Source organism: Danio rerio, chromosome 8 (genome assembly GCF_049306965.1).
Source record: "Danio rerio strain Tuebingen ecotype United States chromosome 8, GRCz12tu, whole genome shotgun sequence".
NCBI lineage: Eukaryota > Metazoa > Chordata > Actinopteri > Cypriniformes > Danionidae > Danio > Danio rerio.
In genome coordinates this window covers 46,720,457-46,737,868 of record NC_133183.1, presented here as the reverse complement: position 1 = coordinate 46,737,868, position 17,412 = coordinate 46,720,457, and the positions used below count along the sequence as shown (strand labels likewise).

The following is a 17,412-nucleotide window of genomic DNA, read 5'->3' as shown; positions in this document are numbered from 1 at the left end:
TTTTCAACGTCCAATTCAGAAAGTGATAAAAACAGATCCAGCCATAAAATGCATCATTCTTTTTTGTTTTAGACAACATTTCATGCACTGTTAAACATGTTAAAGCAAGTTGCAAGTGAAAATCTATGTCTCTGACTGAGTTTGCATTACGGTGATTTGACCTCTCTGCTGGCTGAGATAAGCTCATTTTCAACGTCCAATTCAGAATGTAATAAAACCTGATCCAGCTATAAAATGCATCATTCTTTTTTATTTTAGACAACATTTCATGCACTGTTAAACATGTTAAAGCAAGTTGCAAGTGAAAATCTATGTCTCTGACTGAGTTTGCATTACTGTGATTTGACCTCTCTGCTGGCTGAGATAAGCTCATTTTCAACGTCCAATTCAGAATGTAATAAAACCAGATCCAGGCATAAAATGCATCAATCTTTTTTGTTTTAGACAACATTTCATGCACTGTTAAACATGTTAAAGCAAGTTGCAAGTGAAAATCTATGTCTCTGACTGAGTTTGCATTACTGTGATTTGACCTCTCTGCTGCCTGAGATAAGCTCATTTTCAACGTCCAATTCAGAATGTAATAAAACCAGATCCAGCCATAAAATGCATCATTCTTTTTTTGTTTTAGACAACATTTCATGCACTGTTAAACATGTTAAAGCAAGTTGCAAGTGAAAATCTATGTCTCTGACTGAGTTTGCATTACTGTGATTTGACCTATCTGCTGGCTGAGATAAGCTCATTTTCAACGTCCAATTCAGAAAGTGATAAAAACAGATCCAGCCATAAAATGCATCATTCTATTTTGTTTTAGACAACATTTCATGCACTGTTTAACATGTTAAAGCAAGTTGCAAGTGAAAATCTATGTCTCTGACTGAGTTTGCAATACTGTGATTTGACCTCTCTGCTGGCTGAGATAAGCTCATTTTCAACGTCCAATTCAGAATGTACTGAAACCTGATCCAGCTATAAAATGCATCATTCTTTTTTGTTTTAGACAACATTTCATGCACTGTTAAACATGTTAAAGCAAGTTGCAGGTGAAAATCTATGTCTCTGACTGAGTTTGCATTACTGTGATTTGACCTTTCTGCTGGCTGAGATAAGCTCATTTTCAACGTCCAATTCAGAATGTAATAAAACCAGATCCAGCCATAAAATGCATCATTCTTTTTTGTTTTAGACAACATTTCATGCACTGTTAAACATGTTAAAGCAAGTTGCAAGTGAAAATCTATGTCTCTGACTGAGTTTGCATTACTGTGATTTGACCTCTCTGCTGGCTGAGATAAGCTCATTTTCAACGTCCAATTCAGAATGTAATAAAACCTGATCCAGCTTAAAATGCATCATTCTTTTTTGTTTTAGACAACATTTCATGCACTGTTAAACATGTTAAAGCAAGTTGCAAGTGAAAATCTATGTCTCTGACTGAGTTTGCATTATTGTGATTTGACCTCTCTGCTGGCTGAGATAAGCTCATTTTCAACGTCCAAGTCAGAATGTAATAAAACCAGATCCAGCCATAAAATGCATCATTCTTTTTTGTTTTAGACAACATTTCATGCACTGTTAAACATGTTAAAGCAAGTTGCAAGTGAAAATCTATGTCTCTGACTGAGTTTGCATTACTGTGATTTGACCTCTCTGCTGGCTGAGATAAGCTCATTTTCAACGTCCAATTCAGAATGTAATAAAACCAGATCCAGCCATAAAATGCATCATTCTGTTTTGTTTTAGACAACATTTCATGCACTGTTAAACATGTTAAAGCAAGTTGCAAGTGAAAATCTATGTCTCTGACTGAGTTTGCATTACTGTGATTTGACCTCTCTGCTGGCTGAGATAAGCTCATTTTCAACGTCCAATTCAGAATGTAATAAAACCAGATCCAGCCATAAAATGCATCATTCTTTTTTGTTTTAGACAACAATTCATGCACTGTTAAACATGTTAAAGCAAGTTGCAAGTGAAAATCTATGTCTCTGACTGAGTTTGCATTACTGTGATTTGACCTCTCTGCTGGCTGAGATAAGCTCATTTTCAACGTCCAATTCAGAATGTAATAAAACCTGATCCAGCTTAAAATGCATCATTCTTTTTTGTTTTAGACAACATTTCATGCACTGTTAAACATGTTAAAGCAAGTTGCAAGTGAAAATCTATGTCTCTGACTGAGTTTGCATTACTGTGATTTGACCTCTCTGCTGGCTGAGATAAGCTCATTTTCAACGTCCAATTCAGAATATAATAAAACCTGATCCAGCTATAAAATGCATCATTCTTTTTTGTTTTAGACAACATTTCATGCACTGTTAAACATGTTAAAGCAAGTTGCAAGTGAAAATCTATGTCTCTGACTGAGTTTGTATTACTGTGATTTGACCTCTCTGCTGGCTGAGATAAGCTCATTTTCAACGTCCAATTCAGAATGTAATAAAACCAGATCCAGCCATAAAATGCATCATTCTTTTTTGTTTTAGACAACATTTCATGCACTGTTAAACATGTTAAAGCAAGTTGCAAGTGAAAATCTATGTCTCTGACTGAGTTTGCATTACTGTGATTTGACCTCTCTGCTGGCTGAGATAAGCTCATTTTCATCGTCCAATTCAGAATATAATAAAACCTGATCCAGCTATAAAATGCATCATTCTTTTTTGTTTTAGACAACATTTCATGCACTGTTAAACATTTTAAAGCAAGTTGCAAGTGAAAATCTATGTCTCTGACTGAGTTTGCATTACTGTGATTTGACCTCTCTGCTGGCTGAGATAAGCTCATTTTCAACGTCCAATTCAGAATATAATAAAACCTGATCCAGCCATAAAATGCATAATTCTTTTTTGTTTTAGACAACATTTCATGCACTGTTAAACATGTTAAAGCAAGTTGCAAGTGAAAATCTATGTCTCTGACTGAGTTTGCATTACTGTGATTTGACCTCTCTGCTGGCTGAGATAAGCTCATTTTCAACGTCCAATTCAGAAAGTGATAAAAACAGATCCAGCCATAAAATGGATCATTCTTTTTTGTTTTAGACAACATTTCATGCACTGTTAAACATGTTAAAGCAAGTTGCAAGTGAAAATCTATGTCTCTGACTGAGTTTGCATTACTGTGATTTGACCTCTCTGCTGGCTGAGATAAGCTCATTTTCAACGTCCAATTCAGAATGTAATAAAACCTGATCCAGCTTAAAATGCATCATTCTTTTTTGTTTTAGACAACATTTCATGCACTGTTAAACATGTTAAAGCAAGTTGCAAGTGAAAATCTATGTCTCTGACTGAGTTTGCATTACTGTGATTTGACCTCTCTGCTGGCTGAGATAAGCTCATTTTCAACGTCCAATTCAGAATATAATAAAACCTGATCCAGCTATAAAATGCATCATTCTTTTTTGTTTTAGACAACATTTCATGCACTGTTAAACATGTTAAAGCAAGTTGCAAGTGAAAATCTATGTCTCTGACTGAGTTTGTATTACTGTGATTTGACCTCTCTGCTGGCTGAGATAAGCTCATTTTCAACGTCCAATTCAGAATGTAATAAAACCAGATCCAGCCATAAAATGCATCATTCTTTTTTGTTTTAGACAACATTTCATGCACTGTTAAACATGTTAAAGCAAGTTGCAAGTGAAAATCTATGTCTCTGACTGAGTTTGCATTACTGTGATTTGACCTCTCTGCTGGCTGAGATAAGCTCATTTTCAACGTCCAATTCAGAATGTAATAAAACCAGATCCAGCCATAAAATGCATCATTCTTTTTTGTTTTAGACAACATTTCATGCACTGTTAAACATGTTAAAGCAAGTTGCAAGTGAAAATCTATGTCTCTGACTGAGTTTGCATTACTGTGATTTGACCTCTCTGCTGGCTGAGATAAGCTCATTTTCAACGTCCAATTCAGAATGTAATAAAACCTGATCCAGCTATAAAATGCATCATTCTTTTTTGTTTTAGACAACATTTCATGCACTGTTAAACATGTTAAAGCAAGTTGCAAGTGAAAAACTATGTCTCTGACTGAGTTTGCATTACTGTGATTTGACCTATCTGCTGGCTGAGATAACCTCATTTTCAACGTCCAATTCAGAAAGTGATAAAAACAGATCCAGCCATAAAATGCATCATTCTTTTTTGTTTTAGACAACATTTCACGCACTGTTAAACATGTTAAAGCAAGTTGCAAGTGAAAATCTATGTCTCTGACTGTGTTTGCATTACTGTGATTTGACCTCTCTGCTGGCTGAGATAAGCTCATTTTCAACGTCCAATTCAAAAAGTGATAAAAACAGATCCAGCCATAAAATGCATCATTCTTTTTTGTTTTAGACAACATTTCATGCACTGTTAAACATGTTAAAGCAAGTTGCAAGTGAAAATCTATGTCTCTGACTGAGTTTGCATTACGGTGATTTGACCTCTCTGCTGGCTGAGATAAGCTCATTTTCAACGTCCAATTCAGAATGTAATAAAACCTGATCCAGCTATAAAATGCATCATTCTTTTTTATTTTAGACAACATTTCATGCACTGTTAAACATGTTAAAGCAAGTTGCAAGTGAAAATCTATGTCTCTGACTGAGTTTGCATTACTGTGATTTGACCTCTCTGCTGGCTGAGATAAGCTCATTTTCAACGTCCAATTCAGAATGTAATAAAACCAGATCCAGGCATAAAATGCATCAATCTTTTTTGTTTTAGACAACATTTCATGCACTGTTAAACATGTTAAAGCAAGTTGCAAGTGAAAATCTATGTCTCTGACTGAGTTTGCATTACTGTGATTTGACCTCTCTGCTGCCTGAGATAAGCTCATTTTCAACGTCCAATTCAGAATGTAATAAAACCAGATCCAGCCATAAAATGCATCATTCTTTTTTGTTTTAGACAACATTTCATGCACTGTTAAACATGTTAAAGCAAGTTGCAAGTGAAAATCTATGTCTCTGACTGAGTTTGCATTACTGTGATTTGACCTATCTGCTGGCTGAGATAAGCTCATTTTCAACGTCCAATTCAGAAAGTGATAAAAACAGATCCAGCCATAAAATGCATCATTCTATTTTGTTTTAAACAACATTTCATGCACTGTTTAACATGTTAAAGCAAGTTGCAAGTGAAAATCTATGTCTCTGACTGAGTTTGCAATACTGTGATTTGACCTCTCTGCTGGCTGAGATAAGCTCATTTTCAACGTCCAATTCAGAATGTAATGAAACCTGATCCAGCTATAAAATGCATCATTCTTTTTTGTTTTAGACAACATTTCATGCACTGTTAAACATGTTAAAGCAAGTTGCAGGTGAAAATCTATGTCTCTGACTGAGTTTGCATTACTGTGATTTGACCTTTCTGCTGGCTGAGATAAGCTCATTTTCAACGTCCAATTCAGAATGTAATAAAACCAGATCCAGCCATAAAATGCATCATTCTTTTTTGTTTTAGACAACATTTCATGCACTGTTAAACATGTTAAAGCAAGTTGCAAGTGAAAATCTATGTCTCTGACTGAGTTTGCATTACTGTGATTTGACCTCTCTGCTGGCTGAGATAAGCTCATTTTCAACATCCAATTCAGAATGTAATAAAACCTGATCCAGCTTAAAATGCATCATTCTTTTTTGTTTTAGACAACATTTTATGCACTGTTAAACATGTTAAAGCAAGTTGCAAGTGAAAATCTATGTCTCTGACTGAGTTTGCATTATTGTGATTTGACAACACATTCTCACTCCCAACTCGTCATATACTGACGCTTGGTCAGGAACCCTCGGCGTAAGTTATTGACGCACAGGGTACCCCTTTAGCGTCACATTTAGACGTGCAGGGATTCCCTATAGAATCTGTACCTGAGCCTGAAGCGTCATAGGGAGACGCTGGAGGCTCGTATAATTACCAATAGATGTCAACGCACTTTTTTAAAACCTGATTTACGCCAATTATCGCAGTTTTCTTCTTTTAAAAATATGTAATTTTTATTTTGTTCATGAAAAGCGTCCGTAAACTGGGTCGAAACTACTGTATGAATAAACTTCGGTCCACGTGACATCCCTTCACGGTGAGTTTAACGCCGCTCTGCTATTGGTCAAACTGCATCAACGGTAAGTTCTCAGATGAGTTCAACTGTCAACATTAAATATTACGTTAATGCTGCATAATCTATTTTCATTGGAGATTAGTTGGTGTTTATAAATATGTTATCATTTACTTTATATTTAATGAGTGAACATATATTCGCTTGTCCAGTTTAGGTTAACTATAAAACTATACTACTAATAAAACTTTGATTCATTCATATTATTTATTATTTTTTTACTTTAAAAAATATTACATTTCAAGTACTAAGTTTAAAAATGTTTTCGGCTGATCTTTTTTTCATTTTAAATTATTCATTGAAGTTGGGGTCATTGTATGTGGCGATCTATTTTTTACAGTCTATGCTCGCTATCCCAGGGTTCATTGCGATCCCAAGGTTCACTGCGGTTTTCCACAAGGTAAGTAAAAAGTAAACAAATAAAGACGATTTGTTGATAAAGCATGTACTGTAAACTAGCGACGTTATCTAATTACATCAAGTTCATTTATTAAAAACATATTTTTCTCAAATATAACGTTGGTCATGCATAGCTCAGAACAATATATACATTTTAAGATGAGGAACAGTGCTAACACATTGTTGTTTTCCACAAAAGAATTCGTGCAAAATCTTTATATGATATGCAATATGCAACTCTAATAATACAAATGTATTCGTAATTGTTTCAATATTAAAGAACATCAAATGTTTCCAAAGGTTTAAAGGCTACATTGTAAAAACAATTATTTTCTTAAAACACAAACACACACACACACACACACACACACACACACACACACACACACACACACACACATATATATATATATATATATATATATATATATATATATATATATATATATAACACACACACACACACACACACACACACACACACACACACATATATATATATATATATATATATATATATATATATATATATATATATATATATATAAAACATAACAAAAGCTCAAGTATAACTTAAGCTGATGTATGTCACAATGAATATCTTACACTATTACAAGTATAATTTGGCCTTTACCAATTTATTTAATAAAAGAAATAATCTATCATCTCTAAATTGTGGTAAAGAGGCACAACAAGCTGTCTTCTTTGTCAAATATTATGTCAGTCAGGATGGCAATGGTAAAACTCAAGGATTACCTTGCACCTTCTCAGAAATTTACCATTGATCATATGTATTACAAGTGGCTGGATTGTATTTAACACAAGCAACGTTTTTTAAATCATTATCTTAAACAGATTAAGGCTCATTTTGGACTACACTTACATTACTTTACAACTGCTTAATGCAGTACTGATGTATCTAGTAGTTAGTGGGTTTAACTAATGTCACATCTGTTTTTATTCATTTTAGATGCAGAAACTTTTGACATATGAATTCATCTTGACTAAGGGTAAGGTTTTTGTTCAGAATGAATCATTATTTAAAATCATTGTATTTTCTTTGTTATTATGTACAGCTTTTAAAAGAATGTACTTTCTTTTAATAAAGAACTCTTCACAGCACTTCATCTGAACAGTCACAACCTCACAGAGCTGCACAACTGCCCCACTCAGATCAGTGTTGAAGCTGGAACCTCATCTTGTGTACAGCAAAGGCAGAGCTGAAAATTCACTGTCTGTCTTGTATTGTGTGGTAAGTCATAGTTTTATTTTTTTGTTTTTTATTGCAACACTAAGTAGTCCATTCTGTGGCCAATATGATATAAAAGGCCTAAAATGGGACTGACGTGATCATTGTTTTGATTTCTAGATAAGTATTTATGGGGCTACACATGCAGCTGAAGTTAGCTACATTGAGTAGGACATTTCTTTCAGTATACTCTTAAAGAGATTGACCCAAAAATGGAAATTCTGTCATTAATGACTCAAACTTCACTTGTTCCAAATATGTCTGAGTTGCTTTCTTCAGTTAAACAATTTATATTTTAAAGAAAGATGAAAACCTGCAAACATTAACTTCCATGGTATTTGTTTTTTCCTACTATGCATGTCAATGTTTTCAGCTTTTCAGCTTTCTTCAAAAACTTCCTTCATGTTCAACACAAAGTAACTTGGAAGTTTTTTAAAAAAGGTTTACAACCACTTGAGGGAGAGTAAATAGTGATTCCTTTAACCCAATCTAGTTGACTTTACTAGAAAATTGTATAGAAACCCAGTGCCTTAAACCCCTTACATTTTATACAGGGTACAACTTAACAGCCATACTTGAATTAAAATATTACTGTAAGTCCAAGAAGATTGTAAAGGCTCTAGGTTAATTTAAAGAGGGCTGTTTAGTTTCACCTTGTGTAAAAACATAAAGGGTTTAAGGCAACATTTTCCATGCAGTTTTTTTATAAAGTCAACTAGTTTGAGTTAAGAGTGTAATGGGTTACAGTAATAGCAGTGAATCATGCAGGCATGAAATTAATGTTTAGCCTTGTAAAACAATAAGCTTGTTATAATTTAGAAATATTTTTAGGGTGGAGCACTGTATGCTGTTGTAGTTTTCATATAATTGATGAGTCAAACATGAGATGTGTTTTCAATTGCAAGAAGTGAATTAACAATATGTTCATCAAGATTCAAATCTTGCATCTTATATTTTTTTAAGGTTTTGGCCCAATAATACCCATATTCTGCTATTTAAAAAAAAACTTGCTGGAATTTGTGTCAGCATTCCCTTCAATGAAAACTACAGCAGTGGACATCAATGGTGATAAAAATGTATGAGAAGGATAATGGTGTTCATAATGAGAAGTGCAGTCCCTATCCTGATCTCTGAGTTTGTAGAACTGACAGATCTGGTTGGAATACATGGAAACATGCTGGAAATGTTTAACTTATTATACAGTTAATTCAAGAGTGCCAGGTTTAATGACACTTTACATATATAAATAAATATCACTGAACTTTCTAAATGAAACCTAACACTCATTCTTTGTTCAGTAATGATATTGTGCACTTCTAATACTTTACAGTGGCAAAACCTGGAATAACACATGGGAGCCCTCCAGGAATTGCTGACACTTTACGCCCAAGTCTCCTCATGCTAACCGGATTGCAATATGACAGTCTAGTCAGCATAAACACCTGGACTCACCAAGCACACTTTGGTTCTCAGTGTTTTGTACAAATTGTTTTTGCTATTCTTCAGTAAATACTTGAATATGTTTTGAACTTATTCTACTTTTGATGTTTAAGTTCAGAAAGTTGTTATTATAAACATAATTTGCATTTGTCATGAACTTGACTTCTTGTTGTTGTGAAAGCTGTTTATTATAATGGCATTTATAAAGGCATCATTTGAAAAGATTTTTTGCAGTGCAGTTTTACTTGAGCTTGACATACCAGATGTATGACATGAATAAATATCACAAAATAAATATAATAATGATAATACAAAATATACATTTCCTTCAATTATAATTGTTTTTAATCATTTATATATGTATGGTAATATATTATTGCATTAAAAACTGTTATAAAATATATATTTTTGGTTTTTGCATGTTTGCGTGATTTTTGTTTTTTGTGGCATTATAAATAAATGATAAATGTTTCATTAAAAATGTATTGTGTTTATTTGCATACTCATTTACAATGAACTACTATTTTTACTATTTAATGGGCACTATATTTGTCATTTAAGTTTGACATATATTTATATTTGTATACCTACAGGACGCAGTGTTTAGTTACAGGAAATGCTGGAAATGTTTTCAAACATGATGCTTTTTTTATTATTTTATTATTCGTTTCAAATTTAGTATACTGCCTATGATCTGGTTTTACTATGATCATTTTGCACATCAGGTTACCCCCACAAAGGAATCTCACGGTAAATATACATTTGTATTTTTAATAAGACACTAAATAACATGTAATATTAATACACATTTTGATATTTAAGTTATATTATAAGGTTATTATAATCTACCTTCAACCGGAAGATTACCAAATAGAGACAAAGTGTGACGTAGATTGCGACATTGTGATTGGACTATAACTTCTAAGCCAAATTAAAAGATCCTTCGTGTTGCTAACTATGTTTTGCTAACTTTGACACTTTACTAACAGTGTCCTTTATCAATGAGTTATCGCTGTGTTTCAAATAGTTACCGATTAACCAAGATCGTAACCCTAAACTTAACCCTAACTACAGCTTTCAATGAACTACAATTTGTAGCGCCATGTCTTTCCCGTCCCATCTATACAGCGACAAAGGATTGTGGGTAACGTAGTTTAAAGCCTTTTTGTAATAAAATGGAACAAATACTATTTTTAATGAACTAAAGACTATCTGAATAAGGTCATTGTGCATATATTTATGACATATATGAATGCCAGACATAAATTTGTTATTTTACAATGAGTATTTTTTTAAAACAGCTTTTATTGACTTGATCAGTATATATCAGACTATTATATCCAACATTATTTATTGAACATAGCATAGATAATAGTCTTGCTGATATTCTCTCACTCATTTCTCGTTTGAAATGTGAATACTTTTTCCTTTTCTACGGGGCTCTACTCATCCCCTTTGAGTAAAAGGGCAGTTAACATATGTAGATGTATTATCTTCAACATGGACAAGAAATTGTAATGTCACATGAACAGTTGTGGTAAAAAAAAAAAGCTGTAAAAATAAGCTAAACATTAGTATCCTCTTTAATCACAAGTTATTAGCAATAGTGATCTATGTTCATCACAAATATTATGAGTTCAGAATAATATGTGTGGATGTAATTCTGTAAGTGTGTTTCATTAATGGTCATCATGTGGTTTAATTGTTTTCACTTTATTTGAAATATGGATAAAAGCTCTTAAAATATGTAAATGTTTATAAATATAACTTTTTTAAAGACATGTATTTGTTTGAAAACCACTCTTTATCTGATTATTTTTACTTTCTAAATCTTCAACTGTTTGTGTAACAGTATGTTTTGATGACAATGGATGAACTTTGTGTTAAATAATGATTCCACATAATGTCTTTGTCCTGCATGTGGGTTAATTTGTTAATTATTTTCTTTATGATCAAATGATTTTAAGATTTGCTGCATTGTAAGAATCATGAAAATAGTGAGAAATTAGGTAACAATGACGATAAGATATCCTTTTAAATGCTGTGAATAGTTCAAAATGATTAAAAATACATAGCCATTAACCAACAAAATAAATTTGCAAACCTTTAAATTATCTAAACTAGAAGTAAAAAAGTTCTGTGCTGTACTTATAAGTTACTGTGAAGTTCTATGTCTACAAAAATACATATTTTATTTTACTTTTTGGCTTAGTCCCTTTATTAACCAGGGGTCGCCACAGCTCTATGAACCGCCAACTTTTCCAGCATGTTTTTATGCAGCAGATGCTCTTCCAGCCGCAATCCATCTCTTGGAAAATATTTTATTTTTTTATTTTTTATCTGGCATTCAATAAAACATTATACAAAGTTATTTTTTATTTTCAGCATAACAACAGTGGCACTGTTATCTCACAAGTACAGTAGTTTTTTTTTGTTAGACATTCTAACAAATGAATACAAATGTTTCAAAGTAAAGACAAAAATAAAAGGAAATTAATTTTTTTTTTTTTTTAGAAAAATCCATGAGGACCAAATAGATCCATCAGATCTTTGATGTAAATCATAGGTTAATTTGTTCAGAGGTAGAAGTCTGGTTGCCTGACTCAGCCACATATTGACTGGAGGTATCTGAGCAGTTGACCATAATAATGTAAATTTTTTGGCCAAGTATATGCAAAAATTAAATTTATCATAAAAATGTATCATAAAATTAATATTTTAAAAGCTCTTAATGTCATTTAATGTAATAATTTTATTTTAATATAGAGTTCCTTAAATCGTTATATGTTGTAAGCAGTTAGGCATACAATAATGCTCTTAATTTACAACACTGATTGATTTTAGAGGAATGCTTACATACTGTACATATCTATGTATTTAAAAAAAAAAAGAGACAACAATTTGGTTATAGATGATGAAAATTTTATTTTATTTTTTTTTACAGATTTTATTACATGCTTTAGATTCAGGGTTAAGGTCATCCTCTTCTGGATTACAGTAAAAGAAAATCCACAGTCAATGTCAAACTCATCAGCTGGAGCTTTATTTAAAAAATGCATGTTCTCTGCTCCAGCCAAAACTTGCAGGTACCTTGCAGGTCTCTAGATTGCACCATCGTATTGTTGTTTATTTCTCAGTTATTTTGTTGCTTTCTGAGAATGGTGATCCATAGACCTTTTAACCCCTCTTCGTTTAGGCCACATGTCGAATCTTAAAAGAACACAACAACATAAAAATATATTAATATCCTTTGGACTGGGTAACCTTAATGCTTATGTCTGTGCCAAATAATACAAATACATACTTTTCAGTAGCAAACAAGCAGGAAAGTTCTTTGAAGGAACCAGGATGAGTTGAAAGGTATTTATAGTGGTTGGCCATCTCTGCCACAAGAATCCTCTGCTTCTCCTGAAGAATCCTGACTAGCAGGATAATGTTGAACACCCTCCTCTTTGTTGCTGGGTCAGCAGAGTCTGAAATATATTTATAAAAGGAAAGTTGTATAACAAGGATTACACGTCAACTTTTAAAGAATCAACACTGACAGAAGTCTAGTGTACATACCATGCCATATGACGAAGACATCCATATCACTTCTGTTTTTTGTTGTCTTTGCTTCTGCTACTGAAAAAAATGACAATAATAGTAACACTTACAATTTTTCATGACTACATGTAATATTAATAAGAATTTCCTCACCCTCTGCCCACTCCTCTACGTCACAGACCAAAGTCTTCCAACTGGTTTCCGGTCACTGCCAGATTCATGGATTCTGTTTTCCAACTTGCTTTGCAGAGCTGTTGCGGTCTACAGTGATAAGCAATCAAAAATCACAATACTATTCAAATAGGTTACTGAACATCTAAAACAAATTCTACTGGATATCGTTACCTTCTAATATCAATAGGTCAGCAAGATGACCAAATTGTTGAATATCTGCTAATTCCAGCACATGACCATGAGAGTTACAGTAGCATGTCTGGTCACTGCAATCCTATAGAAGAAATATTGCACTGTTCAACCTCCTTCCCAAGAGTAAAACCAGGCATATCCTGGTATGCCTCACTCCATTTTACCTGGTTAACATATACAAAAAAACAAACAAACAAACAAGTAAACCAATAAGTTTTGGCATTTACCTGTAGATCAGTTTAAGATAATCATATAGTTCATCTATCTCAGATTTAAACTAATGTGATTAGGCATGAAACACACTAAAATCATGGGCTTAAAGATGGTGCTGAAACTTTGGACAGCTTTTTGCAACTCTTTGGAGGTAGTGTCATTAGTTGATGTAGTCCACAAATCTTCCTGTCAATCCTTAATCCTTAGCTGTAAACAAACCTTCAAAATATTATCTTCTAATCTAATTTTACTAGGTGAACATCAAAGAGCTGTTTTCTTGTTAATTTAGTTTCAACACATACAGTTTAAAGTACCTTGTGCATTCATGAAATGGTTATGCTTATGGTTCACATCTACTTAAATTGGCAGTTTATCTAATGTGGAAGCAGGACAGATGAAGGACTCTTCCTTGCAAATACTATCCACCTTGTATTGCACAGACTCCCACTCAAGAATATCTCAGAAAAATGTCTGCTGAGAACTTGGAAGTCTATTAAAAATAATTATACCAAACTCTTTTCCACCAATGGAAAGAATATAAAAATATTTTAGGATATATTTATACTTGCATGACCAAATCTGAGATAAAAAAGGCCATCAGTATGCCTTAGTTTAAATAAAAACAAATTTTTACTCTAGCCCACTGTCACCTAGATCTACAGATACAGGGACTAATGGAAACATTAAAGTACACACCAACAGTCACCGGAGCAAGGCCCTCTCACAGTTGGGAAGATTGGAGTTCCTATGAGCTGTACCAGAAAAAAAACAACTAAGAAATTAACATTTATAACAATTCTAACTTATCCTAAGACTAGTAGACAAGCAGCATTAGTAGTTTAATTTCCTAAACCCCAATGTGGACAGTTGATGGCCTATAAGGTGTCATAAAATCAGACAAAACAAAATACTTTCTGAAAAAGAAAAAAATGGTTGGCCACTATCAACACCCAGAACAAATAGTTTTAAACAGTTAGGCCACAATATTTTGTGAGCTTATACTGTAGTTTATAATGTTTTTCATAAACAATAGTAATAGTAAAACTAATGCGTTTCTTTCTGTTATTACAATAGAAGTGAAAGAATAATTGCATTTTATCTCATACAATCATATATGCCTAACAATATAGACATTTCATATACATGGAATGAAAAACTTCACTAACCCTTGACTGATTCCAGAGTGCTCTTGGCCTTCTATACATGGTGGTGCTTCCTGCAGATCATCAAGTTGTCATCAAGACTTGAGCTTATAATTGAGATCTTGATGATAAATCTGAGTATCAAGGAATCACTCATGGTGATATGCAGAAACAGGCTGAAAGACACAAGAATTAATCAAACAAATACAAATGTGTTAACAGAGATAGAGAGAAAGACAAGTTCAATTTAACATTTAGACATGGGTAAAGTGGCTTTACTTTTTGCTTATTAGAAAACAAAATTGGATTTTTAAAGAAATCTAAAGAACCTGAAAAGAGCAAAGAAAAAATATTCATATCTGAACAGTGAACACCTTATAATTTACACCTGTATATATATATATATATATATATATATATATATATATATATATATATATATATATATATATATATATATATATATATACATACATACATATGTGTGTGTGTGTGTGGTAGATTAAAATAAAAATTAAATTAAATTAAAAATGTGCTCAGACGGGCAAAATTTCTGCCTTTTTTCCTTTAAAGGCATGGAAAATAATTGTTTTTACAATTAACCTTTGGAAACACTTGATGTTCTTTAATATTGAAACAATTACGAATACATTTGTATTATTAGAGTTGCATATTGCATATCATATAAAGATTTTGCACGAATTCTTTTGTGGAAAACAACAATGTGTTAGCACTGTTCCTCATCTTAAAATGTATATATTGTTCTGAGCTATGCATGACCAACGTTATATTTGAGAAAAATATGTTTTTAATAAATGAACTTGATGTAATTAGATAACGTCGCTAGTTTACAGTACATGCTTTATCAACAAATCGTCTTTATTTGTTTACTTTTTACTTACCTTGTGGAAAACCGCAGTGAACCTTGGGATCGCAATGAACCCTGGGATAGCGAGCATAGACTGTAAAAAATAGATCGCCACATACAATGACCCCAACTTCAATGAATAATTTAAAATGAAAAAAGATCAGCCAAAAACATTTTTAAACTTAGTACTTGAAATGTAATATTTTTTAAGTAAAAAAATAATAAATAATATGAATGAATCAAAGTTTTATTAGTAGTATAGTTTTATAGTTAACCTAAACTGGACAACCGAATATATGTTCACTCATTAAATATAAAGTAAATGATAAAATATTTATAAACACCAACTAATCTTTAATAAAAATAGATTATGCAGCATTAACGTAATATTTAATGTTGACAGTTGAACTCATCTGATAACTCACCGTTGATGCAGGTTGACCAATAGCAGAGCGGCGTTAAACTCACCGTGAAGGGATGTCACGTGGACCGAAGTTTATTCATACAGTAGTTTCGACCCAGTTTACGGACGCTTTTCATGAACAAAATAAAAATTACATATTTTTAAAAGAAGAAAACTGCGATAATTGGCGTAAATCAGGTTTTAAAAAAGTGCGTTGACATCTATTGGTAATTATACGAGCCTCCAGCGTCTCCCTATGACGCTTCAGGCTCAGGTACAGATTCTATAGGGAATCCCTGCACGTCTAAATGTGACGCTAAAGGGGTACCCTGTGCGTCAATAACTTACGCCGAGGGTTCCTGACCAAGCGTCAGTATATGACGAGTTGGGAGTGAGAATGTGTTGGATTTGACCTCTCTGCTGGCTGAGATAAGCTCATTTTCAACGTCCAAGTCAGAATGTAATAAAACCAGATCCAGCCATAAAATGCATCATTCTTTTTTGTTTTAGACAACATTTCATGCACTGTTAAACATGTTAAAGCAAGTTGCAAGTGAAAATCTATGTCTCTGACTGAGTTTGCATTACTGTGATTTGACCTCTCTGCTGGCTGAGATAAGCTCATTTTCAACGTCCAATTCAGAATGTAATAAAACCAGATCCAGCCATAAAATGCATCATTCTATTTTGTTTTAGACAACATTTCATGCACTGTTAAACATGTTAAAGCAAGTTGCAAGTGAAAATCTATGTCTCTGACTGAGTTTGCATTACTGTGATTTGACCTCTCTGCTGGCTGAGATAAGCTCATTTTCAACGTCCAATTCAGAATGTAATAAAACCAGATCCAGCCATAAAATGCATCATTCTTTTTTGTTTTAGACAACAATTCATGCACTGTTAAACATGTTAAAGCAAGTTGCAAGTGAAAATCTATGTCTCTGACTGAGTTTGCATTACTGTGATTTGACCTCTCTGCTGGCTGAGATAAGCTCATTTTCAACGTCCAATTCAGAATGTAATAAAACCTGATCCAGCTATAAAATGCATCATTCTTTTTTGTTTTAGACAACATTTCATGCACTGTTAAACATGTTAAAGCAAGTTGCAAGTGAAAATCTATGTCTCTGACTGAGTTTGCATTACTGTGATTTGACCTATCTGCTGGCTGAGATAAGCTCATTTTCAACGTCCAATTCAGAAAGTGATAAAAACAGATCCAGCCATAAAATGCATCATTCTTTTTTGTTTTAGACAACATTTCATGCACTGTTAAACATGTTAAAGCAAGTTGCAAGTGAAAATCTATGTCTCTGACTGAGTTTGCATTACTGTGATTTGACCTCTCTGCTGGCTGGGATAAACTCATTTTCATCGTCCAATTCAGAATATAATAAAACCTGATCCAGCTATAAAATGCATCATTCTTTTTTGTTTTAGACAACATTTCATGCACTGTTAAACATGTTAAAGCAAGTTGCAAGTGAAAATCTATGTCTCTGACTGAGTTTGCATTACTGTGATTTGACCTCTCTGCTGGCTGAGATAAGCTCATTTTCAACGTCCAATTCAGAATATAATAAAACCTGATCCAGCCATAAAATGCATCATACTTTTTTGTTTTAGACAACAATTCATGCACTGTTAAACATGTTAAAGCAAGTTGCAAGTGA

At 33.0% G+C, this 17,412-nt stretch overlaps 2 long non-coding RNA genes across 3 annotated transcripts; one reads left to right on the top strand and one right to left on the bottom strand.

The window, feature by feature from the left end:
* Nucleotides 1-6,470: 6,470 nt before the first annotated feature.
* Nucleotides 6,471-9,603, top strand: LOC108191478 (uncharacterized). Its single transcript, XR_001800418.4, has 4 exons — nt 6,471-6,513; nt 7,483-7,522; nt 7,621-7,764; nt 9,092-9,603. It is a non-coding gene; the product is annotated as an uncharacterized lncRNA (long non-coding RNA).
* Nucleotides 9,604-11,713: 2,110 nt separating this feature from the next.
* LOC110440069 (uncharacterized) lies at nt 11,714-15,413 on the bottom strand. Of its 2 annotated transcripts, none has more exons than XR_012383964.1 (8): nt 15,371-15,413; nt 14,493-14,644; nt 14,023-14,078; nt 13,093-13,277; nt 12,901-13,008; nt 12,766-12,825; nt 12,506-12,674; nt 11,714-12,411 (listed from the first exon to the last, which is right to left on the bottom strand). It is a non-coding gene; the product is annotated as an uncharacterized lncRNA (long non-coding RNA). The 2 variants fall into 2 exon arrangements; XR_012383965.1 differs by having other exon boundaries at nt 12,766-12,822.
* Between the last annotated feature and the right edge of the window lie 1,999 nt (nt 15,414-17,412).